This window comes from Canis aureus, chromosome 23, assembly GCF_053574225.1.
Source record: "Canis aureus isolate CA01 chromosome 23, VMU_Caureus_v.1.0, whole genome shotgun sequence".
Classification (NCBI taxonomy): Eukaryota; Metazoa; Chordata; class Mammalia; order Carnivora; family Canidae; genus Canis; species Canis aureus.
Window position 1 is genome coordinate 52,897,763 of NC_135633.1, and position 25,084 is coordinate 52,922,846.

Consider the following 25,084-nt stretch of genomic DNA (forward strand, 5'->3'; position numbering starts at 1 on the left):
TCCCTCTAGGCCTCAAGTTGACCTGGTGACTCTGGTCCTCAACTGGGCCTCACCGGGACCTAGTGTACATGCTCCCCATCTGCGCCTCATCTGGACCTGGTGACTCTGGTTCTACCTGGGCATCATCGGGACATGGTTACTCTATTCCCCACTGGGACTGACCTGATCCTGGTAACTCTGGTCGTGACTTTGGCCTCTTCTGTACCAGGTGACTCTGGCTCCACCTGGGCCTCACCTGTAACTGGTGACTCTGATCCTAAGCATGGCCTCACCTGACCTGGTGACTGAGGTTCCCTTCGGGACCTCACCTGGACCTCATGTCTCTGGTCCCACCTGGGCCTCACCAGGACATGGTGTCTCTGGTACCCACCTGGGTAGCTTCAGGATATGGTTACACTGTTCACTAACAGTGACACAACCGGACGCATTAACTCTGGTCTTCACCTGGGACACACATGGACATGGTGAGTCGGATAGCCACCTGGTCCTCACCTGTAACTGGTGATTCTCGTTCCCACATGGACATCATGTGGACCTGGTGGCTGCAGTGTTTCTAGCTTCTCATGTACTTCGTGACTCTGGTCCCCACCAGGGCCTCACCGGGACCTGGTGAGTGTGGTTGCAACCTGCACCACACCTGGAACCGTTGATTCTGTTCTGCACCTGAGACTACCCTGGATCTGGTGACTGTGGTCCACACCTGGGCTTCGCCCGGATTTGGGGACTCCGATCCCCATCCGGGCCTCACCTGGCCCTGTTGACCATGGTCCTCTACTGGGCAAAATTGGGACCCGGTGACTGTGTTCCACACCTGGACCTCGCCTGGACCACATGACTCTGGTCCCCCTCTGGGTCTCATCGTGCCCTCATGACTTTGAACGCCACTTTGGCCTGACTTGGGCCTGCTGACCCTGGTTGCCACCTGCGCCTGACCTCGAAATGTTGACTCTGGTGCTTTCAAGGGCCTCCCCTGTACCTGGTGATCCTGGTCCCCACCTGGGCCTCACGTGGACGTGGTGACTCTAGTCACCACCACGGACTCACCTGGACCTGCTTACTGTGTTCCACACCTGGGCCTCAAGTAGACCTGTTGACCATGGTCCCCAAGACGGCCTCACATGGACCTATTGCCTCTGATCCCCACCGGGGCCTCACGTGTACCTGGTAACTCTGGTCCTCACCTGGGCCTCATCTGGACCTAGTGACTCTGGTCCCCACCTGGGCTTCACCTGGATCTGGTGGCTCTGGTCCCCACCTGGATTTCACCTGGAACTGGTGACTCTGGTCCCCACCTGGACCTCTCCTGGACCTGGTGACTCTCTTTCTAACATGGACCTCACCTGGATCTGGTGACTCTGGTCCTCAGTTTGGCCTCACCTGGACCTGGTGTCTCTCGTCCCCACTTTGACCTAACTCAGAACTGCTGAATATTGCCCCACCTAAGCCGCACCCAGACCTGGCGACTCTTGTCCCCAGCTATGCCTCAATTCGACCTGATGAATCTGGTCCTCACGTGGGCCTCACATGGACCTGGGACTCAGCTGGATAGAGTGGCTCTGGTTCCCACAAGGGGCTCACCTGATACTGCTGAATGTGGTCTTATTCTATGTCTCACCAGGACCTAGTGATTCTGTTCCCCATCTGGGCCTCATGGCCCTAGGGACTCTGGTCCTCACCTAGGCATCATTGGGACCTGGATACTCTATTCCACACCTGGACCTCACTTTGACCAGTGACCTCTGGTCCCATTCTGGGCCACAAACTAAACTGGTTACTCTGGTTCCACTCTGGGCTTCACCCTTACCTGGTGACTCTGGTCACTCCTTGGGCTTCACTTGGCCCTGGTGAATCTAGTCCTTAGCTGGTCCGCACCTGGATCTGGTGACTGGACGCCACTTGGGCCTCACCTGGGCTTTGTGAATCCTGTTGCCATCTGCGCCTCCCCTGGACCTTGTGACAGTGGTCCCACCTGGACCTCACCTGGATCTGGTGGCTCTGGTTCCCATATGGGGCTCTCCTGGACCTGGGTCCTCTGGTCTCCATCTGGCCTCACATGGAACACAATGACTCTGATCCATATTTGGGCCTCTCCTGGACCTGTTTACTCTGTCCTCACCTTGGCATTATTGGGACCTGGATACACTCTTATATACCTGGGCCTCACCTGGACCTGGTGACTGTGGTCCCACCTGGCCTCAGCTCTACGAGGTGACTGGTTCCCACAGGGACCTCACCTGGACATGGTGACTCAGGTCCTCATATGGGCATCATGGGACCTGGTTTCTCACTTCCACATCGGGGCCTCACCTCGACCTAGTGATTCTCGTCCCATTATGGTCCTCACCCTGACGTGGTGACTCTGGTCCCCACCTGGATGTCACCAGAACCGGGTGACACTGGTCACCCTCTGGGAGTCACCCGGAGCTGTGGACACTGCTCCTCAACTGGGCCTCAACAGGACCTGGTGAATCTACTCCTCACTAAGGCCTCGTCTGGACCTTGTGACTCTTTTCCCACCTGGCATCAATGGGACATGGTTACTCTTCCCACCTGGGCCTCACATGGACATGATAACTTTGCTCCACACTTTGGCCTCAACTGGTCCTGATGACTCTGGTCCCCCGACCTAGGCCTCAATCTGGACCTGGTGACTGTGGTCCCCACCTGGGTCTCACCTGGACCTGGTGACTCTCGTTCCCACATGAACCACACCAGGTCCTGGTGACTGTGTTGTTCTTGTAGAATCACTTTTAACTGGTGACTCCAGTCCCCACTAGGGCCTCACGTGAATCGGGTGACTTGGCCTGCAGGTTGGCTTCACATGGACATGGTTAGTGGGGATGCCACTTGGGTCTCACCCATACTTGGTGACTCACGTCTCCACCTGTGCCTCTTGGACCTGGTGAATCTGGTTCTTACCTTCTCCTCTCCCAGACCCGGGGACTCTGGTCACCACGTAGGCCTCACCTGGACCTGGTGATTCCGGTCCCCATCTGGGCCTCACTCAGTCCTGGTGACTTTGTTCCCCACCTTGACCTGATTGCTGTGGACTCTTTCATGGCCTCACCTGGACCTGGTGACTCTGATCCTATCTGCTTGTCACCCAGACCTGGTGACTCTGGTCCACACCTGGGTATCATTGGTACCTGGTGACTCTGTTCCACACCTGAGCCTCACCTGGACATGAGGCTCTGGACTCTCGAACCACTCTGGGCCTAACCCTGATCTGGTGACTCTGGTCTCCATCTGGATGTCACCTGGACCAGGTGATTTTGGTACCCCTCTCGGCCTCAACCAGTTCTGGTGACTCTGGTCCGCAACTGGGCCTCACCTGGACCTATTGAATATGCTCTATCTGGGCCTCATTTGGACCTGGTGACTCTGGTCCCTACCTGGGCATCATCGGGACATGGATCCACTGCATGGCCTGTAGTTTGGCCTCAGCTGGACCTGGTAACTCTGGTCCCTACCTGGGCATCATCGGGACACGGTTCCTCTGCATGGCCTCCAGGTTGGCCTCACCTGGACCTAGTGAGTGGGGTTGCCACCTGGGGCTCACCCATACCTGGTGACACAGGTCCCCACGTGGGCCTCACTTGGACGTGGTGAATCTGGTCCTTACCTGGTCCTCACCCGGTACTCCTAACTCGGGTCACCACCTGGGAATCACATGAACCTGGTTAATCTGGTCCCCATCTGGTCTTCATCCACTCCTGGTGACTTTGTCACCCCACCTGGACCTGATTGCTGTGGTCTCCTTCTTGGCCTCACCTGGAACTGGTGACTCTGATCCTAACTGGGCCTCACCCAGATCTGGTGACTCTGGTCCTCACCTATGGACCATTAGGACCTGGATACTCTGTTCCACACCTGAGCCTCACCTGGACATGATGACTCTGGATCCACTCTGGGCCTCACCCTGACATGATGACTCTGGTCCCCATTTGGATGTCACCTAGACTAGGTGAATTTGGTATCCCTCTAGGACTGAACTTGACCTGGTGACTCTGGTCCTGAACTGGGCCTCACGGGGACCTAGTGAACATGCTCCCCACCTGCGTCTCATCTGGACCTGGTGACTCTGGTTCTACCTGGGAATCACTGGGACCTGGATACTCTCTTATATACCTGGGCCTCACCTGGACCTGGTGACTGTGGTCCCACCTGGGCCTCACCAGGACGAGGTGACTGGTTCCCACAGGGACCTCACCTGGACCTGGAGACTCAGGTCCTCATATGGGCATCATGGGACCTGGTTTCTCAGTTCCACATCGGGGCCTCACCTGGACCTAGTGATTCTCGTCTCCCTCTGGGCCTCACCCTGACGTGGTGACTCTGGTCCCCACCTGGATATCACCAGAACCGGGTGACACTGGTCCCCCTCTGGGACTCTCCCGGAGCTGGGGACACTGGTCCTCAGGTGGGCCTCCACAGGACCTGGTGAATCTACTCCTCACTTAGGCCTCGTCTGGACCTTGTGACTCTTTTCCCACCTGGCATCAATGGGACATGGTTACTCTTCCCATCTGGGCCTCACATGGACATGATAACTTTGCTTCACACTTTGGCCTCAACTGGTCCTGATGACTCTGGTCCCGCGACCTAGGCCTCAATCTGGACCTGGTGACTGTGGACCCCATCTGGGTCTCACCTGGACCTGGTGACTCTCGTTACCACTTGAAACACACCGGGCCCTGTTGACTGTGGTGTTCCTGTAGACTGACATTTACCTGTGACTCCGGTCCCCACTAGGGCCTCCCCTGGATCTGGAGACTCTGACCTGCGGGTTGGCCTCACCCTGACCTGGTGACTCTGGTCCCCATCTGGATGTCACCTGGTCCAGGTGATTCTGGTACCCCTCTAGGACTCATCAGATCTGGTGACTGTGATCCTCAACTGGGCCTCACCTGCACCTAGTGAATATGCTCCATCTGGGCCTCATTTGGACCTGGTGACTCTGTTCCCTACCTGGGCATCATCGGGACATGGGTCCATTGCATGGCCTGCAGGTTGGCCTCACCTGGACCTGGTAACTCTGGTTCCTACCTGGGCATCATCGGGACATGTTCCACTGCATGGCCTGCAGGTTGGCCTCACCTGGACCTGAGAACTCTAGTCCCTACCTCGGCATCATCGGGACATCGTTCCTCTGCATGGCCTGCAGGTTGGCCTCACATGGACCTGGTGAGAGGGGTTGTCACTTGGGCCTCACACATGGCTGGTGACACAGGTCCCCACGTGGGCCTCACTTGGACCTGGTGAATCTGGTCCTTACCTGGTCCTTCCCCGAAACCCGTAACTCTGTTCACCACCTGGGAATAACCTGGACCTGGTGAATCTGGTCCCCATCTGGGCCTCACCCAGTCCTCGGGACTTTGTTCACCACCAGGACCTGATTGCTGTGGACTCTTTCTTGGCCTCACCTGGAACTGGTGACTCTGATCCTATCTGCGGGTCACCCAGACCTGGTGACTCTAGTCCTCACCTGGGCATCATTGGTACCTGGTGACTCTGTTCCACACCTGAGCCTCACCTGGACATGATGACTCTGGAACCATTCTGGGCCTCATCAAGACATGGTGACTCTGGTCCTCATCTGGATGTCACCTGGACCAGGTATTTCTTGTACCCCTCTAGGCCTCAACCATATCTGGTGTCTCTGGTCCTCAACTGGGCCTCACTGGGACCTAGTGATCATGCTGCCCACCTGCGCCCCATCTGGACCTGGTGACTCTGGTTCTACCTGGGCATCATCGGGACATGGTTACTCTATTCCCCAGTGGGACTGACCTGATCCTGGTAACTCTGGTCCGGACTTTGGCCTCTTCTGTACCACGTGACTCTGGCTCCACCTGGGCCACACCTGTAACTGGTGACTCTGATCCTAAGCATGGCCTCACCTGACCTGGTGACTGTGGTTCCCATCGAGACCTCACCTGGACTTCATGTCTCTGGTCCCACCTGGGCCTCACCAGGACCTGGTGTCTCTGGTACCCACCTGGGTAGCATCAGGATATGGTTACACTGTACACTAAAAGTGACCTAGCCGGACCTATCAACTCTGGTCTTCACCGGGGCCACTCCTGCACATGGTGACACTGGTTCCCACCTGGGTCTCACGTGGACATGGTTAGTCGGATCCCCACCTGGGCCTCACCTGTCACTGCTGATTCTCGTTCCCACATGGAATCATGTGGACTTGGTGGCTGCAGTGTTTCTAGCTTCTCATGTACCACGTGACTCTGGTCCCCACCAGGGCCTCACCGGGACCTGGTAAGTGTGGTTGCCACCTGCACCTCACCTGGACCTGGTGATTCTGGTCTGCACCTGAGACAAACCTGGAGTTGGTGACTGTGGTCCCCACCTTGGCTTCACCTGGATTTGGGGACTCCAGTCCCCATCTGGGCCTCACCTGGCCCTGTTGACCATGGTCCTCAACTCGCAAAATTGGGAACCAGAGACTGTGTTCCACATCTGGACCTCACCAGGACCAGGAGACTCTGGTCCCTGTCTGGGTCTCACCGTGCCCTAGTGACTGTGAACCTCACTTTGGCCTGACTTGGACCTGATGACCCTGGTTGCCACCTGGGCCTGAACTCGAACTGTTGACTGTGGTTCTTTCAAGGGCCTCCCCTGGACCTGGTGATCCTGGTCCAACTTGGGCCTCACCTGGACGTGGTGACACTTGTCAACACCGGGGACCCACCTGGACCTGGTTACAGTGTTCCACACCGGGGCCTCAAGTAGACCTGTTGACCATGGTCCCCAAGCCGGCCTCACATGGACCTGTTGCCTCTGATCCCCACCGGGGCCTCACGTGTACCAGGTAACTCTGGTCCTCACCTGGGCCTCATCTGGACCTAGTGACTCTGGTCCCCACCTGGGCTTCACATCGATCTGGTGACTGGTCCCCACCTGGGCTTCACCTGGATCTGTTGACTCTCGTCCCCACCTGGACTTCACCTGGATCTTCTGACTCTGGTCCACACCTGGACCTGACCTGCATCTGGTGACTCTGGTCCTCAGTTTGGCCTCATCTGGATCTGGCATCTCTCGTCCCCACTTTGACCTAACTCAGAACTGCTGAATCTTGCCCCACCTCGGCCGCACCCAGACTTGGTGACTCTTGTCCCCAGCTATGCCTCAATTTGACCTGATGAATCTGCTCCTCACGTGGGCCTCACATGGACCTGGGACTCAGCTGGATAGAGTGGCTCTGGTTCCCACAAGGGGCTCACCTGATATAGCTGACTGTGGTCTTATTCTATGCCTCACCTGGTCCTAGCGATTCTGTTCCCATCTGGGCCTGCATGGCCCTAGTGACTCTGGTCCTCACCCAGGAATCTTTAGGACCTGGATACTCTATTCCACACCTGTGCCTCACATTGACCATGGACCTCTCGTCCCATTCTGGGACTCAAACTAAACTAGTTACTGGTTCCCCTTTGGGCCTCACCCTTACCTGGTAACTCTGGTCACCCTTTGGGCTTCACTTCACCAGAGGAACCACACCTGGACCTGGTGACTGTGGTGTTCTTGTATACTTACATGTACCTGGTGACTCCAGTCCCCACTAGGGCCTCACCTGGATCTGGTGACTCTGGCCCGCCAGTTGGCCTCACCTAGACCTGGTGAGTGGGGATGCCACCTAGGCCTCACACATAGCTGGTGACTCAGGTCCCCACGTGAGCCTCTTGGACCTGGTGAATCTGGTCGTTACCTGGTCCTTTCCGAGACCCGGGGACTCTATCCCCAACTGGGCCTCACTTGGACATGGTGAATCTGGTCCCCATCTGGGTCTCACCCTGGTCTGGTGACTTTGTTCCCCACCTGGACCTGATTGCTGTGAACTCTTTCTTGGCCTCACCTGCAACTGGTGACTCTGATCCTATCTGCGCCTCACCCAGATCTGGTGACTCTGGTCCTCACCTGGGCATCATTGGTACCTGGTGACTCTCTTCCACACCTGAGCCTCACCTGGACCCGATGACTCTGGAACCACTCTGGGCCTCCCCCTGACCTGGTGACTCTTGTCCCCATCTGGATATCACCTGGACCAGGTGATTCTGGTACCCTTCAAGACTCAAGTAGATATGGTGAAACTGGTCCTCAACTGGGCCTCACCTGGACCTAGTGAATATGCTCCATCTGGGCCTTATATGGACCTGGTGACTCTGGTCCCTACCTGGGCATCATCGGGATATGGTTCCACTGCATCGCATGCAGATTGGCCTCAACTGGACCTGGTAAATCTGGTCCCTACCTGAGCATCACCGGGACACGGTTCCTCTGCATGGCCTGCAGGTTGGCCTCACCTGGACCTGGTGAGTGTTATTGCCACCTGGGCCTCACCCATACCTGGTGACTCAGGTCCACGTGGGCCTCTTGGACCTAGTGAATCTGGTCCTTACCTGGTCCTTTCCCTGAAAGGGGAATCTGGTCACCACCTGTGCCTTACCTGGACCTGGTGAATCTGTTACCCCTCTAGGCCTCAACAAGATCTGGTGACTCTGATCCTATCTGCTCGTCACCCAGACCTGGTGACTGAGCATCATGGGACCTGGTGACTCTGTTCCACACCTGAGCTTCACCTGGACATGATGACTCTGGAACCTCTCTTGGACAACCCTGACCTGGTGACTGTGGTCCCCATCTGGATGTCACCTGGACCAGGTGATTCTGGTACCCTTCTAGGCCTCAACCAGATCTGGTGACTCTGGTCCTCAACTGGGCCTCACTTGGACCTAGTGAATATGCACCATCTGGGCCTCATTTGGACTTGGTGACTCTGGTCCCTACCTGGGCATCATCGGGACATGGTTCCTCTGCACGGCCTGCAGGTTGGCCTCACCTGGACCTGGTAAGTCTGGTCCCTACATGGTCATCATCGGGACATGGTTCCTCTGCACGGCCTGCAGGTTGGCCTCACCTGGACCTGGTCAGTGGGGTTGCCACCTGGGCCTCACCTATGCCTGGTGACACAGGTCCCCACGTGGGCCTCACTTGGACCTGGTGAATCTTGTCCTTACCTGGTCCTCACCCGGAACTGGTAGTCTGGTCACCACCTGGATATCACCTGGATCTTGTGTATCTGGTCCCCATCTAGGCCTCACCCAGTCCTGGTGACTTTGTTCCCCACCTGGACCTGATTTCTGTGGACTCCTTCTTGGCCTCACCTGGAACTGGTGACTCTGGTCCCCACCTGGACCTCTCCCGGACCTGGTGACTTTCTTTCAAACATGGACCTCACATGGATCTGGTGACTCTGGTACTCAGTTTGGCCTCACCTGGAACTGGCGTCTCTCGTCCCCACTTTGACCTAACTCAGAACTTCTGAATCTAGCCCAACTTAGGCAGCACCCAGACCTGGTGACTTTTGACCCCAGCTATGCCTCAATTCGACCTGATGAATCTGGTCCTCACGGGAGCCTCACCTGGACCTGGGACTCAGCTGTAGAGTGGCTCTGGTTCCCGCAAGGGGCTCAGCTGATACTGCTGACTGTGGTCTTATTGTATGCCTCACCAGGACCTAGTGATTCTGTTACCCATCTGGGCCTGCATGGCCCCAGTGACTCTGGTCCTCACCCAGGCATCATTGGGTAATGGACCCAATGATCCTCACCCTGGATACGCTATTACACACCTGGGCCTCACTTTGACCAGGGACCTCTGGTCCCATTCTGGGCCTCAAACTAAACTGGTTACTCTGGTTCCACTCTGGGCCTCACCCTTACCTGGTGACTCTGGTCACCCCTTGGGCTTCACTAGGGTCTGGTGAATCTGGTCCTTAGCTGGTCCGCACCTGGATCTGGTGACTGGTCGCCACCTGGGCCTCATCTGGACTTGGTGAATCCTGTTGCCACCTGTGCCTCACCTGGACCTTGTGACTGTGGTCCCACCTGGACCTCACCTGGATCTGGTGGCTCTGGTTCCCATATGGGGCTCTCCTGGACCTGGTTCCTGTGGTCTCCATCTGGCCTCACTTGGAACACAATGACTCTAAACAATATTTGGGCCTCTCTTGTACCTGTTGACTCTGGTCCTTACTTGGGCATCACTGGGAGCTGGATACTCTGTTATATACCTGGGCCTCACCTGGACCGGTGACTGTGGTCCCACCTGAGCCTCCCCTGGACGAGGTGACTGGTTCCCACAGGGAGCTCACCTGGACCTGGTGACTCAGATCCTCATATGGGCATCATGGGACCTGGTTTCTCACTTCCACATCGGGGCCTCACATGGACCTAGTGATTCTCGTCCCACTCTGGGCCTCACCCTCATGTGGTGGATCTGGTCCCCATCTAGGCCTCACCCAGTACTGGTGACTTTGTTCCCCACCTGGACCTGATTGCTGTGGACTCTTTCTTGGCCTCACCTGGAACTGGTGACTCTGAACCTATCTGCGCGTCACCCAGATCTGGTGACTCTGGCCCTCACCTGGGCATCATTGGTACCTGGTGACTCTGTTCCTCACCTGAGCCTCACCTGGACATGATGACTCTGGAACCTCTCTGGGCCTCTCCCTGACCTGGTGACTCTAGTCCCTAACTGGGCATCATCGGGACATGGTTCCACTGCATTGCCTGCAGGTTGGCCTCACCTGGATGTTGTAACTCTCGTCCTTACCTGGGTATCATCGGGACATGGTTCGTCTGCATGGCCTGCAGGTTGGTCTCACCTGGACCTGGGGTGCCTTGCCACCTGGCCTCACCAATACCTGGTGAGTCAGGTCCCCACGTGGGCCTCATTTGGACCTGGTGAATCTGGTCCTTACCTGGTCGTCACCCGGAACTGGTATGTCTGGTCACCACCTGGGAATAACCTGGGCCTGGTGAATCTGGTCCCAATCTGGGCCTCACCCTGTCCTGGTGACTTTGTTCCCCACCTGGACCTGATTGCTGTGGACTCCTTCTTGGCCTCACCTGGAAATGGTGACTCTGATCCTAACTGGGCCTCCCCCAGATCTGGTGACTCTGGTCCTCACCTGTGGACCATTATGATCTGGATACTCTGTTCCACACCTGAGCCTCACCTGGACATGATTACTCTGGATCCCCTCTGGACCTCACCCTGACATGGTGACTCTGGTCCCCATGTGGATGTCACCTAGACCAGGTGAATCTGGTACCCCTCTAGGCCTCAACTAGACCTGGTGACTGTGGTCGTCAACTGGGCCTCACCGGGACCTAGTGGATATGCTCCCCTCTTGCGCCTCATCTGAACCTGGTGACTCTGGTTCCACCTGGGCATCATTGGGACCTGGATACTCTCTTATATACCTGGGCCTCACCTGGACCTGATGACTGTGGTCACACCAGGGCCTCACCTGAACCTGGTGAATCTGGTCCCCATCTGGGCCTCACCCAGTCCTTGTGACTTTGTTCCCCACCTGGACTTGATTGCTGTGGTCCCATTCTTGGCCTCACCTGGAACTGGTGACTCTGATCCTTTATGCGCGACTCCCAGATCTGGTGACCCTGGTCCTCACCTGGGAGTTATTGGTACCTGGAGACTCTGTTCCACAAGTGAGCCTCATCTGGAACTGATGACTCTGGAACCTTTCTGGGTCTCACCCTGACCTGGTGACTCTGGTCCCCATCTGGATGTCACCTGGACCAGGTGATACTGGTACTCCTCTAGGCCTCAACCCGATCTGGTGACTCTGGTCCTCAACTGGGCCTCAACTGGATCTAGTGAATATGCTCCATGTGGGCCTGATTTGGACCTGGTAACTCTGGTCATTACCTCGGCATCATCGGTTCATGGTTCCACTGCATGGCCTACAGGTTGCACTCACCTGGACCTGCTTACTGTGTTCCACACCTGGGACTCAAGTAGATCTGTTGAACATGGTCCCCAAGCCTGCCTCACATGGACCTGTTGCCTCTGATCCCCACCGGGGCCTCACGTGTACCTGGTAACTCTGGTCCTCACCTGGGCCTCATCTGGACCTAGTGACTCTGGTCCCCACCTGGACTTCACCTGGATCTCGTGACTCTGGTCCCCACCTGGACTTCAACTGGATCTGATGACACTGGTCCCCACCTGGACCTCACCAGGACCTGGTGACTCTCGTCCTCAGTTTGGCCTCACCTGGACCTGTTGACTCTTTTCCCCACTTTGACCTAACTCAGAACTGCTGAATCTTGCCCCACCTAGGCCGCACCCAGACCTGGTGACTCTTGTCCCCAGCTATGCCTCAATTCGACCTGATGAATCTGGTCCTCACGTGGGTCTTACATGGACCTGGGACTCAGCTGGATAGAGTGGCTCTGGTTCCCACAGGGGCTCACCTGATACTGCTGAATGTGGTCTTATTCTATGCCTCACCAAGACCTGGTGATTCTGTTCCCCATCTAGGCCTGCATGGCCCTAGTAACTCTGTTCCTCACCCAGGCATCATTGGGACCTGGATACTCTATTCCACACCTGGGCCTCACTCTGACCAGGGACCTCTGGTCCCATTCTGGGCCTCAAACTAAACTGGTTACTCTGGTTACCGATCTGGGCCTCACCCTTACCTGGTGACTCTGGTCACCCCTTTGACTTCCCTTGGGCCTGGTGAATCTGGTCCCCATCTGGTCCTCACCCAGTCCTGGTGACTTTGTTCCCTACCTGGACCTGATTGCTGTGCCCTTTCTTGGCCTCACCTGGACTGGTGAATCTGATCCTATCTGTGCGTCACCCAGACCGGGTGACTCTTGTCCTCACCTGGGCATCATTGGTACCTGGTGACTCTGTACCACACCTGAGCCTCACCTGGATATGTTGACTCTGGAACCGCTCTGGGCCTCACCCTGACCTAGTGACTCTGGTCCCCATCTGGATGTCACATGGACAAGGTGATTCTGGTAACCCCTAGGCCTCAAACAGATCTGGTGACTCTGGTCTTCAAAGGGGACTCACCTGTACCTAGTGAATATGCTCCATCTGGGTCTCATTTGGACCTGGTGACTCTGGTCCATACCTGGACATCATCGGGATATGGTTCCACTGCATGGCCTGCAGGTTGGCCTCACCTGGACCTGGTAAGTCTGGTCTCTACCTGGGCATCATATGGATATGTTTCCACTGCATGGCATGCAGGTTGGCCTCACCTGGACCTGGTAATTCTTCTCCCTACCTGGGCATCATTGGGATATGGTTCCACTGCATGGCCTGCAGGTTGGCCTCACCTGGACCTGGTGAGTGTTATTGCCACCTGGGCCTCACCCATACCTGGTGACTCAGGTCCCCACGTGGGCCTCTTGGACCTGGTGAATCTCTCCTTACCTGGTCCTTTCCCAGAACGGGGAATCTGGTCACCACCTGTGCCTCACCTGGACCTGGTGAATCTGGTCCCCATTGGACCTCTCCCAGTCCTGGTGACTTTGTTCCCCACCTGGACCTGATTGCTGTGGACTCCTTCTTGGCCTCACCTGGAACTGGTGACTCTGATCCTAACTGGGTCTCACCCAGATCTGGTGACTCTGGTCCTCACCTGTGGACCATTATGACCTGGATACTCTGTTCCACACCAGAGACTCACCTGGACATGATGACTCCGGATCCCCTCTGGGCCTCACCCTGACATGGTGACTCTTGTCCCCATCTGGATGTCACGTAGACCAGGTGAATCTGGTACCCCTCTAGGGCTCAACTAGACCTGGTGACACTGGTCCTCAAGTGGGACTCACCGGGACCCAGTGAATATGCTCCCCACCTGAGCCTCATCTGGACCTGGTGACTCTGGTTCTACCTGGGCATCATCGGGACATGGTTACTCTATTCCCCACTGTTACTGACCTGAACCTGGTAAGTCTGCTCCTGACTTTGGCCACTTCTGTACCAGGATACTCTGGCTCCACTGGGCCTCACCTGTAACTGGTGACTCTGATCCTAAGCATGGCCTCACCTGACCTGTTAACTGTGGTTCCCATCGGGACCTCCCCTGGACCTCATGTCTCTGGTCCCACCTGGGCCTCACCAGGACCTGGTGTCTCTGGTACCCACTTGGGTAGCATTAGGATATGGTTACACTGTTCACTAACAGTGACCCAGCCGGACCTATTAACTCTCGTCTTCACCTGGGCCACACCTGGACATGGTGACACTGGTTCCCACCTGGGTCTCACCTGGACATGGTGAGTCGGATCCCCACCTGGTCCTCACCTGTAACTGGTGATTTTCGTTCCCACATGGACATCATGTGGACCTGGCGGCTGCAATGTTTCTAGCTACTCATGTACCTCGTGACACTGGTCCCCACCAGGGCCTCACCGGGACCTGGTGAATGTGGTTGCCACCTGCACCTCACCTGGACATGGTGATTCTGGTCTGCACCTGATACTACCCTGGATCTGGTGACTGTGGTCCCCACCTGGTCTTCACCTCGATTTGGGGACGCCGTTCCCCATCTGAGCTTCACCTGGCCCAGTTGACCATGGTCCTCAACTGGGCGAAATTGGGACACGGTGACTGTGTTCCACACCTAGACCTCACCTGGACCAAGTGACTCTGGTCCCCCTCTGGGTCTCACTGTGCCCTAGTGACTGTGAACCCCACTTTGACCTGACTTGGACCGCTGACCCTGGTTGCCACCTGCTCCTGACCACGAAATCTTGACTTGGTTCTTCCAATGGCTTCCCATGGACCTGGTGATCCTGGTCCCCAACTGGGCCTCACCTGGACGTGGAGACTCTTTTCACCACCGGGGACTCACCTGGACCTGGTTACTGTGTTCCACACCTGGGCCTCGGGTAGACCTGTTGACCATTGTCCCCAAGCCGGCCTCACATGGACCTGTTGCCTCTGATCCCGACAGGGGCCTGACGTGTACCTGGTATCTCTGGTCCTAACCTGGGGCTCATCTGGACCTAGTGACTGTGGTCCCCACCTGGGCTTCACTGGATCTCGTGACTCTGGTCCCCACCTGGAGTTCACCTGGATTAGGTGACTCTCGTCCCCAACTGGACCTCTCCTGAACCTGGTGACTCTCTTTCCAACATGGATCTCACCTGGATCTGGTGACTCTGGTCCTCAGCTGGACCTCTCCTCGACCAGGTGACTCTCTTTCCAACATGGATCTCACCTGGATCTTGTGACTCTCTTTCCAACATGGACCTCACCTGGATCTGGTGACTCTAGTCCTCAGTTTGGCCTCACCTGGACCTGGTGTCTCTCGTCCCCACTTTGACCTAACTGAGAACTGCTGAATCTTGTCCCACCTAGGCCGCACCCAGACCTGGTGACTCTTGTCCCCAGCTATGCCTCAATTCGATCTGATGAATCTGGTCCTCACGTGGGCCTCACATGGACCTGGGACTCAGCTGGATAGAGTGACTCTGGTTCCCACAAGGGGCTCACCTGATACTGCTGACTGTGGTCTTATTCTATGCCACACCAGGACCTAGTATTTCTGTTCCCCAACTGGGCTTGCATGGCCCTAGTGCCTCTCGTCCTCACCCAGGCATCATTGGGTGATGGACCCAAAGATCCTCACCCTGGATACTCTATTCCACACCTGTGCCTCACTTTGAACAGGGACTTCTGGTCCCATTCTGGGCCTCAAACTAAACTGGTTACTCTGGTTCCCCCTCTGGTGCTCACCCTTACCTGGTGACTCTGGTCACCCCTTGGGCTTCACTTGGGTCTGGAGAATCTGGTCCTTAGCTGATCCGAACCTGGATATGGTGACTTGTCGCCACCTGGGCCTCACCTGGACTTGGTGAATCCTGTTGCCACCTGCGCCTCACCTGGACCTTCTGACTGTGGTCCCACATGGAATTCACCTGGATCTGGTTGCTCCGGTTCCCATATGGGGCTCTCCTGGACCTGGTTCCTGTGGTCTCCATCTGGCCTCACCTGGAACTCAATGACTCTGATCCATATTTGGCCCTCTCCTGGACCTGTTGACTCAGGTCCTTTCCTGGGCATCATTGGGACCTGGATACTCTACTATATACCTGGGCCTCACCTGCACTTGGTGACTGTGGTCCCACCTGGGCCTCACCTGGACGAGGTGACTGCTTCCCACAGAGATCTCACCTGAACCTGTTGAGTCAGGTCCTCATATGGGCATCATGGGACCTGGTTTCTCAGTTCCACATCGGGGCCTCACCTGGACCTAGTGATTTTCGTCCCCCTCTGGGCCGCACCCTGACGTGCTGACTCTGGTACACCCCTGGATATCACCAGAACCGGGTGACTCAGCTCCCCCTCGGGGACTCACCCGGAGCTGGGGACAGTGGTCCTCAACTGGGCCTCAACAGGACCTGGTGAATCTACTCCTCACTTAGGCCTCTTCTGGACCTTGCGACTCTTTTACCACCTAGCATCAATGGGATATGGTTACTCTGTTCCCGACCTCGGCCTCACCTGGACATGATAATTTGCTCCACACTTTGGCCTCAACTGGTCCTGATGACTCTGGTCCCCCAACCTAAGCCTCAATCTGGACCTGGCGACTGTGGTCCCCACCTGTGTCTCACCTGGACCTGGAACCCTCGTTCCTACATGAACCACACCTGGACCTGGTGACTGTAGTGTTCTTGAACTCATATTTACCTGGTGACTCCGGTCCTCACTAGGGCCTCACCTGGATTTGGTGACTCTGGCCTGCAGGTTGGCCTCACCTGGACCTGGTGAGTGGGGTTGCCACCTGGGCCTCACCCATACCTGGTGACTCAGGTCCCCTCGCGGGCCTCACTTGGATCTGGTGAATCTGTTCCTTACCTGGTCCTCTTGCAGACCCGGGGACTCTGGTCACCACCTGGGCCTCACCTGGACCTGGTGAATCTGGTTTCCATCTAGGCCTCACCCAGTCCTGGTGACTTTGTTCCCCACCTTTACCTGATTGCTGTGGACTCTTTCTTGGCATCACCTGGAACTGGTGACTCTGATCCTGTCTGCGCGACACCCAGATCTGGTCACTCTAGTCCTCACCTGGGCACCATTGGTACCTGGTGACTCTGTTCCACACCTGAGCCTCACCTGGACATGATGACTCTGGAGCCTCTCTGGGCCTCACCCTGACCTGGTGACTCTGGTCCCCATCTGGATGTCACCTGGACCAGGTGATTCTGGTACCCCTCTAGGCCTCAACCAGTTCTGGTGACTCTGGTCCTCAACTTGGCCTCACCTGGACCTAGTGAATATGCTCCAACTGGGCCTCATTTGGACCTGGTGACTCTGATCCCTACCTGGGCATCATCGGAACATGGTTCCACCTCATGACCTGCAGGTTGGCCTCACCTGGACCTGGTAAATCTGGTCCCTACCTGGGCATCATCGGGACATGGTTCCACTGCATGGCCTGCAGGGTGGCCACACCTGGACCTGGTGAGTGGGGTTGTCACCCTGGCATCTCCCATGCATGGTGACAGAGGTCCCGACGTGGGCCTCAGTTGGACTTGGTGAATCTGGTCCTTACCTGGTCCTCACCCGGAACTCGTAACTCTGGTCACCACCTGGGAATCACATGGACCTGGTGAATCTGGTCCCCATCTGGGCCTCACCCAGTCCTGGTGACTTTGTTCCCCACCTGGACATGATTGCTGTGGACTCCTTCTTGGCCTCACCTGGAACTGGTGAGTCTGATCCTAACTGGGCCTCACCCAGATCTGGTGAATCTGGTCTACACCTGTGGACCATTATGATCTGGATACTCGGTTCCAAACCTGAGCCTCACCTGGACATGATGACTCTGGATCCCCTCTGGGCCTCAGCCTGACATGGAGACTCTGGTCCCCATCCGTATGTCACCTAGACCAGGTGAATCTGGTACCCCTCTAGGCCTCAACTCGACCTGGTGACTCTGGTCCTCAACTGGGCCTCACCGGGACCTAGTGAACATGCTCCCCACCTGCGACTCATGTGGACCTGGTGACTCTGTTCTACCTGTGTATCATCGGGACATGGCTACTCTATTCCCCACTGGGACTGACCTGATCCTGGTAACTCTGGTCCTGCCTTTGGCCTGTTTTGTACCAGGTGACTCTGGCTCCACCTGGGCCTCACCTGTAACTGGTGACTCTGATCCTAAGCATGGCCTCACCTGACCTGGTGACTGTGGTCCCCACCTGGACTTCACCTGGATCTGGTGACTCTGGTCCCCACTTGGACCTCACCTGGATCTGGTGACTCTGGTCCTCAGTTTGCCCTCACTTGGACCTGGTGTCTCTCGTCCCCAATTTGACCTAACTCAGAACTGCTGAATCTTGCCCCACCAAGGCCGCACCCAGACATGGTGACTCTTGTCCCCAGCTATGTCTCAATTCGACCTGATGAATCTGTTCCTCACGTGGGCCTCACATGGACCTGGGACTCAGCTGGATACAGTGGCTCTGGTTCCCACAATGGGCTCACCTGATACTGGTGACTTTGGTCTTATTCTATGCCTCACCAGGACCTAGTGATTCTGTTCCCCATCTGGGCCTGCATGGCCCTAGTGACTCTGGTCCTCACCCAGGCATCATTGGGACCTGGATACTCTATTCCACACCTGGGCCTCACTTTGACCACGGACCTCTTGTCCCATTCTGGGCCTCAAACTAAAATGGTTACTCTGGTGTCCCCTAGGGAATCACCCTTACCCGGTGACTCTGGTCACCCCTTGGGCTTCACTTCGGCCTGGTTAATCTGGTCCTTAGCTGGTCCACACCTGGATGTGGTGACTGGTCGCCACCTGGGCCTCACCTGGACTTCGTGAATCCTGTTGCCACCTGCGCCTCACCTGGACCTTGTGACTGTGGTCCCACCTGGACCTCACCTGGATCTGGTGGCTCTGGTTCCCATATGGAGCTCTCCTGGTCCTGGTTTGTGGTCTCCATCCGGCCTAACCTGGAACACAATGACTCTGATCCATATTTGGGCCTCTCCTGGACCTGATGACTCTGGTCCTTACCTGGGCACCATTGGGACCTGGATACTCTCTTATATACCTGGGCCTCACCTGGAACTGGTGACTGTGGTCCCACCTGGGCCTCAACTGGACGAGGTGACTTGTTCCCTCAGGGACCTCACCTGGACCTGGTGACTTAGGTCCTCATATGGGCATCATGGAACCTGGTTTCTCAGTTCCACATCGGGGCCTCAAACTGAACCTAGTGATTCTCGTCCCCCTCTGGGCCTCACCCTGACGTGCTGACTCTGGTCCCCACCTAGATATCACCAGAACCGGGTGACTCTGGTCCCCTCTGGGACTCACCCGGAGTTTGGGACACTGGTCCTCTGCTGAGCCTCCACAGGACCTGGTGATTCTACTCCTCACTTAGGCCTCGTCTGGACCTTGTGAGTCTTTTCCCACCTGGCACCAATGGGACATGGTAACTCTGTTCTCCACCTGGGCCTCACCTGGACATGAGAACTTTGCTCCACACTTTGGCCTCAACTGGTCCTGATGACTCTTTCCCCCCCACCTAGGCCTCAATCTGGAACTGGTGCTATGGTCCCCAGCTGGGTCTCACCTGGACCTGGTGACTCTCGTTCCCACATGAACCACAACTGGATCTGGTGACTGTGGTGTTCTTGTAGACTCACATTTACCTGGTGACTCCGGTCCCCACTAGGGCCTCACTTGGATATGGTAACTCCGGCCGGCAGGCTTGCCTCACCTGGACCTGGTGAGTGGGGTTGCCACCTGGGCCTCACCCATACCTGGTGACTCAGGTCCCCACGTCGGCCTCTTGGACCTGGTGAATCTGGTCCTTACCTGGTCTTCTCCCAGAACCGGGGACTCTGGTCACCACCTGGGCCTCACCTGGACCGGGTGAATCTGGGCCTCACCCAGTCCTGGTGACTTTGTTCCCCACCTGGACCTGATTGCTGTGGACTCTTTCTTGGCCTCACCTGGAACTGGTGACTCTGATCCTATCTGCGCGTCACCCAGACCTGGTGACTCTGGTCCTCACCTGAGCATCATTGGTACCTGGTGAGTCTGTTCCACACCTGAGTCTCACCTGGACATGGTGACTCTTGAACCTCTCTGTGCCTCACCTTGACCTGGTGACTCTGGTCCCCGTCGAGATGTCACCTGGACCAGGGGATTCTGGTACCCCTCTAGGTCTCAACCAGTTCTGGTGACTCTGGTCCTCAACTGGGCCTCACCTGGACCTAGTGAATATGATTTATCTGGGCCTCATTGGACCTGATGACTCCGGACCCTACCTAGGCATCATCGGGACATGGTTCCACTGCTTGGCCTGCAGGTTGGCATCACCTGGACCTGGTGAGTGGGTTTGCCACCTGGCCCTCACCCATACCTGGTGACACAGGTCCCACGTGGGCTTCACTTGGACCTGGTGAATCTGGTCCTTATCTGTTCCTCACCCGGAACTGGTAACTCTGGTCAACACCTGGGAATCACCTGGACCTGGTGAATCTGGTCCCCATCTGGGCCTCACCCAGTCCTGGTGACTTTGTTCCCCACCTGGACCTGATTGCTGTGGACTCCTTCTTGGCCTCACCTGGAACTGGTGACTCTGATCCTATCTGCGCGTCACCCATACCTGGTGACTCTGGTCCTCACCTGGGCATCATTGGTACCTGGTGACTCTGTTCCACACCTGAGCCTCCCCTGGACATGATGACTCTGGGCCTCTCTGGGCCTCACCCTGACCTGGTGACTCTGGTCCCCTTCTGGATGTCACCTGGACCTGGTGTTTCTGGTACCGTTCTAGGACTCAACCAGATCTGGTGACTCTGGTCCTCAACTGGGCCTCACCGGGACCTAGTGAACATGCTCCCCACCTGCGCCTCTTCTGGCACTAGTGACTCTGGTTCTACCTGGGCATCATGGGGACATAGTTACTCTATTCCCCACTGGGATTGACCTTACCTGGTAACTCTGATCCTGACTTTGGCCTCTTCTGTACCAGGTGACTGTCGCTCCACATGGGCCTCACCTGTAACTGGTGCCTCTGATCCTACTCATGGCCTCACCTGACCTGGTGACTGTGATTCCCATCGGGACCTCACCTGGACCTCATGTCTCTGGTACCACCTGGGCCTCACCAGGACCTGGCCCAGAGTCATCATGTCCAGGGGAGGCTGATATGCTGACTCTGGTACCCATCAGGATGTCACCTAGACCAGGTGAATCTGGTACGTCTCTAGGCCTCAAGTAGACCTGGTGACTCTGGTCCGCATTAGGCCTCACAGGGTCCTAGTGAATATGCTCCCACCTGCGCCGATTTTGGACCTGGTGTCTCTGGTCCCTACCTGGGCATCATCGGGACATGGTTCTTCTGCATGGCCTGCAGGTTGGCATCACCTGGACCTGGTAACTCTGGTCCCTCCCTGGGCATCATGGGGACATGGTTCCACTGCATGGCCTGCAGGTTGGCATCACCTGGACCTGGAAACTCTGGTTCCTACATGGGCATCATCGGGACAGGGTTCCTCTGCATGGTGCAAAGGATGGCCTCTCCTGGACCTGGTGAGTGTCGTTGCCACCTGTGCCTCACCCGTACCTGGGGACACAGGTCCCCTCGTGGGCCTCTTGGACCTGGTGAATCTGGTCCTTACCTGGTCGTCTCCCAGACCCTTGGTCTCTGGTCACCACCTGGGCCTCACCTGGACCTGGTCAATCTGGTCCCCATCTGGGCCTCACCCAGTCCTGGTGACTTTGTTCCCCACCTGGATCTGATTGCTGTGGACTCTTTCTTGGCCTCACCTGGAACTGGTGACTCTGATCCTATCTGCACATTACCCAGACCTGGTGACTCTGGTCCTCACCTGGGCATCTTTGGTACCTGGTGACTCTGTTCCACACCTGAGCCTCACCTGGACATGATGACTCTGGAACCTCTCTGGGCCTCATCCTGACCTGGGGACTCTGCTCCCCATCTGGATGTCACCTGGACCAGGTGATTCTGGTACCCCTCTAGGCCTCAACTAGATCTGGTGACTCTGGTCCTCCACTGGACCTCACCTGGGCCTAGTAAATATGCTCCAACTGGGTCTCATTGGACCTGGTGATTCTGATCCCTACCTCGGCATCATCGGGACATGGTTCCACTGCATGGCCTGCAGGTTTCCCTCACCTGGACCTGGTAACTCTGGTCCCTACCTGGGCATCATCGGGACATGGTTCCACTGCATGGCCTGCAGGTTGGCCTCACCTGGACCTGGTAAATCTAGTCCCTACCTGGGCATCATCGGGACATGGTTCCTCTGCATGGCCTACAGGATCGCCTCACCTGGACCTGGTGAGTGGGGTTGCCACCTGGGCCTCACCCATGCCGGGTGACACAGGTCCCCACGTGGGCCTCACTTGGACCTGGTGAATCTGGTCCTTACCTGGTCCTCACCCGGAACTCGTAACTCAGGTCACCACCTGGGAATCACCTGGACCTGGTGAATCTGGTCCCCATCTGGGGTCATCCGTTCCTGGTGACTTTGTTCCCCACCTGGACCTGATTGCTGTGGACTCCTTCTTGGCCTCACCTGGAACTGGTGACTCTGATCCTATCTGCGCGTCACCCAGATCTGGTGACTCTGGTCCTCACTTTGGCCTCACCTGGACCTGGTGTCTCTCATCCCCACATTGATTAACTCAAAACTTCTGAATCTTGCTACACCTAGGCCGCACCCCGACCTGGTGACTCTTGTCCCCACCTATGCCTCAATTCGACCTGATGAATCTGGTCCTCACGTGGGCCTCACATGGACCTGGGACTCAGCTCCATAGAGTGGCTCTGGTTCCCACAAGGGGCTCACCTGATACTGCAGACTGTGGTGTTATTCTATGCCTCACCGGGACCTAGTGATTGTGTTTGCCATCTGGGCCTGCATGGCCCTAGTGACTCTGGTCCTCACCCAGGCATCATTGGGACCTGGATACTCTATTCCACACCTGGGCTTCAGTTTGACCAGGGATCTCTGGTCCCATTTTGGGCCTCAAACTAAACTGGTTACTCTGGTTCCCCCTCTGGGCCTCACCCCTACCTGGTGACTCTGGTCACCCCTTGGGATTCACATGAGCCTGCTGAATCTTGTCCTTAGCTGGTCCGCACCTGGATCTGGTGACTGGTTGCCACCTGGGTCTCACCTGGACTTGTTGAATCCTGTTGCCTCCTGCGCCTCACCTGGACCTTGTGACTGTGGTCCCACCTGGACCTCACCTGGATCTGGTGGCTCTGTTTCCCATATGGGGCTCTCCTGGACCTGGTTCCTCTGGTCTCGATCTGGCCTCACCTGGAACACAATGACTCTGATCCATATTTGGGCCTCTCCTGGACCTGTTGACTCTGGTCCTTACCTGGGCATCATTGGGACCTGGATACTCTCTTATATTCCTGGGCCTCATCTGAACCTGGTGACTGTGGTCCCACCTGAGCCTGACCTGGAGGAGGTGACTGGTTCCCACAAGGACCTTGCCTGGACCTGGTGGCAAAGGTCCTCATATGGGCATCATGGGACCTCGTTTCTCAGTTCCACATCGGGGCCTCACCTGGACCTAGTGATTCTCGTCCTCCTCTGGGGCTCACCCTGACGTGGTGACTCTGGTCCCCACCTGGATATCACCAGGACCGGGTGACCCTGGTCCCCCTCTGGGTCTCACCCGGAACTGGGGACACCGGTCCTAAATAGGGTCTCAACAGGACCTATTGAATCTACTCCTCACTTTGGCCTCCTCTACACCTTGTGACTCTTTTCCCACCTGGCATCAATGGGACATGGTTACTCTGTTCGCACCTGGGCCTCACCTGGACATGGTAACTTTTATCCACACTTTTGCCTCAACTGGTGCTGATGACTCTGGTCCCCCGACCTAGGCCTCAATCTGGCCCTGGTGACTGTGGTCCCCACCTGGGTCTCACCTGGACCTGGTGACTCTCTTTCCCACATGAACCACACCTGGACCTGGTGACTGTGGTGTTCCTCTACACCCACATTTACCTGGTGACTCCGGTCCCCACTAGGGCCTCAACTGGATCTGGTGACTCTGGCCAAATGTTGGCCTCACCTGGACTTGGTGACTGGGGTTGCCACCAGGGCCTCACCCATACCTGGTGACTCAGGTCCCCGCGTGGCCCTCTTGGACCTGGTAAATCTCGTCCTTACCTGGTTCTCTCCCAGACCTGGGGACTCTGGTCACCACCTGGGTCTCACGTGGACCTGGTGAATCTGGTCCCCATCTGGGCCTCACCCAGTCCTAGTGACTTTGTTCCCCACCTGGACTTGATTGCTGTGGACACTTTCTTGACCTCCCCTGGACCTGGTGACTCTGATCCTATCTGTGCGCCACCCAGACCTGGTGACTCTGGTCCTCACCTGGGCATCATTGGTACCTGGTGACTCTGTTCCACACCTGAGTCTCACCTGGACTTGATGATTCAGGAACCGCTCTGGGCCTCACCCTGACTGGTGATTCTGGTCCCCATCTGGATGTCACCTGGACCAGGTGATTCTTGTAACCCTTTAGGCCTCTACCAGATCTGGTGACACTGGTCCTCATCTGGGCCTCACCTGAACCTAGTGAATATGCTCCATTTGGGCCTCATTTGGACCTGGTGACTCTGGTCCCTACCAGGCCATCATCGGGACATGGTTCCACTGCATGGCCTGCCGGTTGGCCTCACCTGGACCTCGTAACTCTGGTCCCTACCTGGGCATCATCGGGACATGATTCCTCTGCATGGTCTGTAGGTTGGCCTCACCTGGACCTGGTGAGTGGGGTTGCCACCAGGGCCTCACCCATGCATGGTGACAGCGGTCCCCACGTGGGCCCCAGTATGCCCTGGTGAATCTCGTCCTTACCTGGTCCACACCCGGACCTGGTAACTCTGGTCACCACCTGGGAATCACCTGGACATGGTGTATCTGGCCCCATCTGGGCCTCACCCAGACGTGGTGACTTTTTTCCCCACCTGGACCTGATTGCTGTGGGCCCCTTCTCGGCCTCACTTGGAACTGGTGACTCTGATCCTAACTGGACCTCACCCAGATCTGGTGACTCTGGTCCTCACCTCTGGACAATTATGACCTGGATACTCTGTTCCACACCTGAGCCTCACCTGGACATGATGACTCTGGATCCCCTCTGGCCTCACCCTGACATGGTAACTCTGGTCCCCATCTGGATGTCACCTAGACCAGGTGA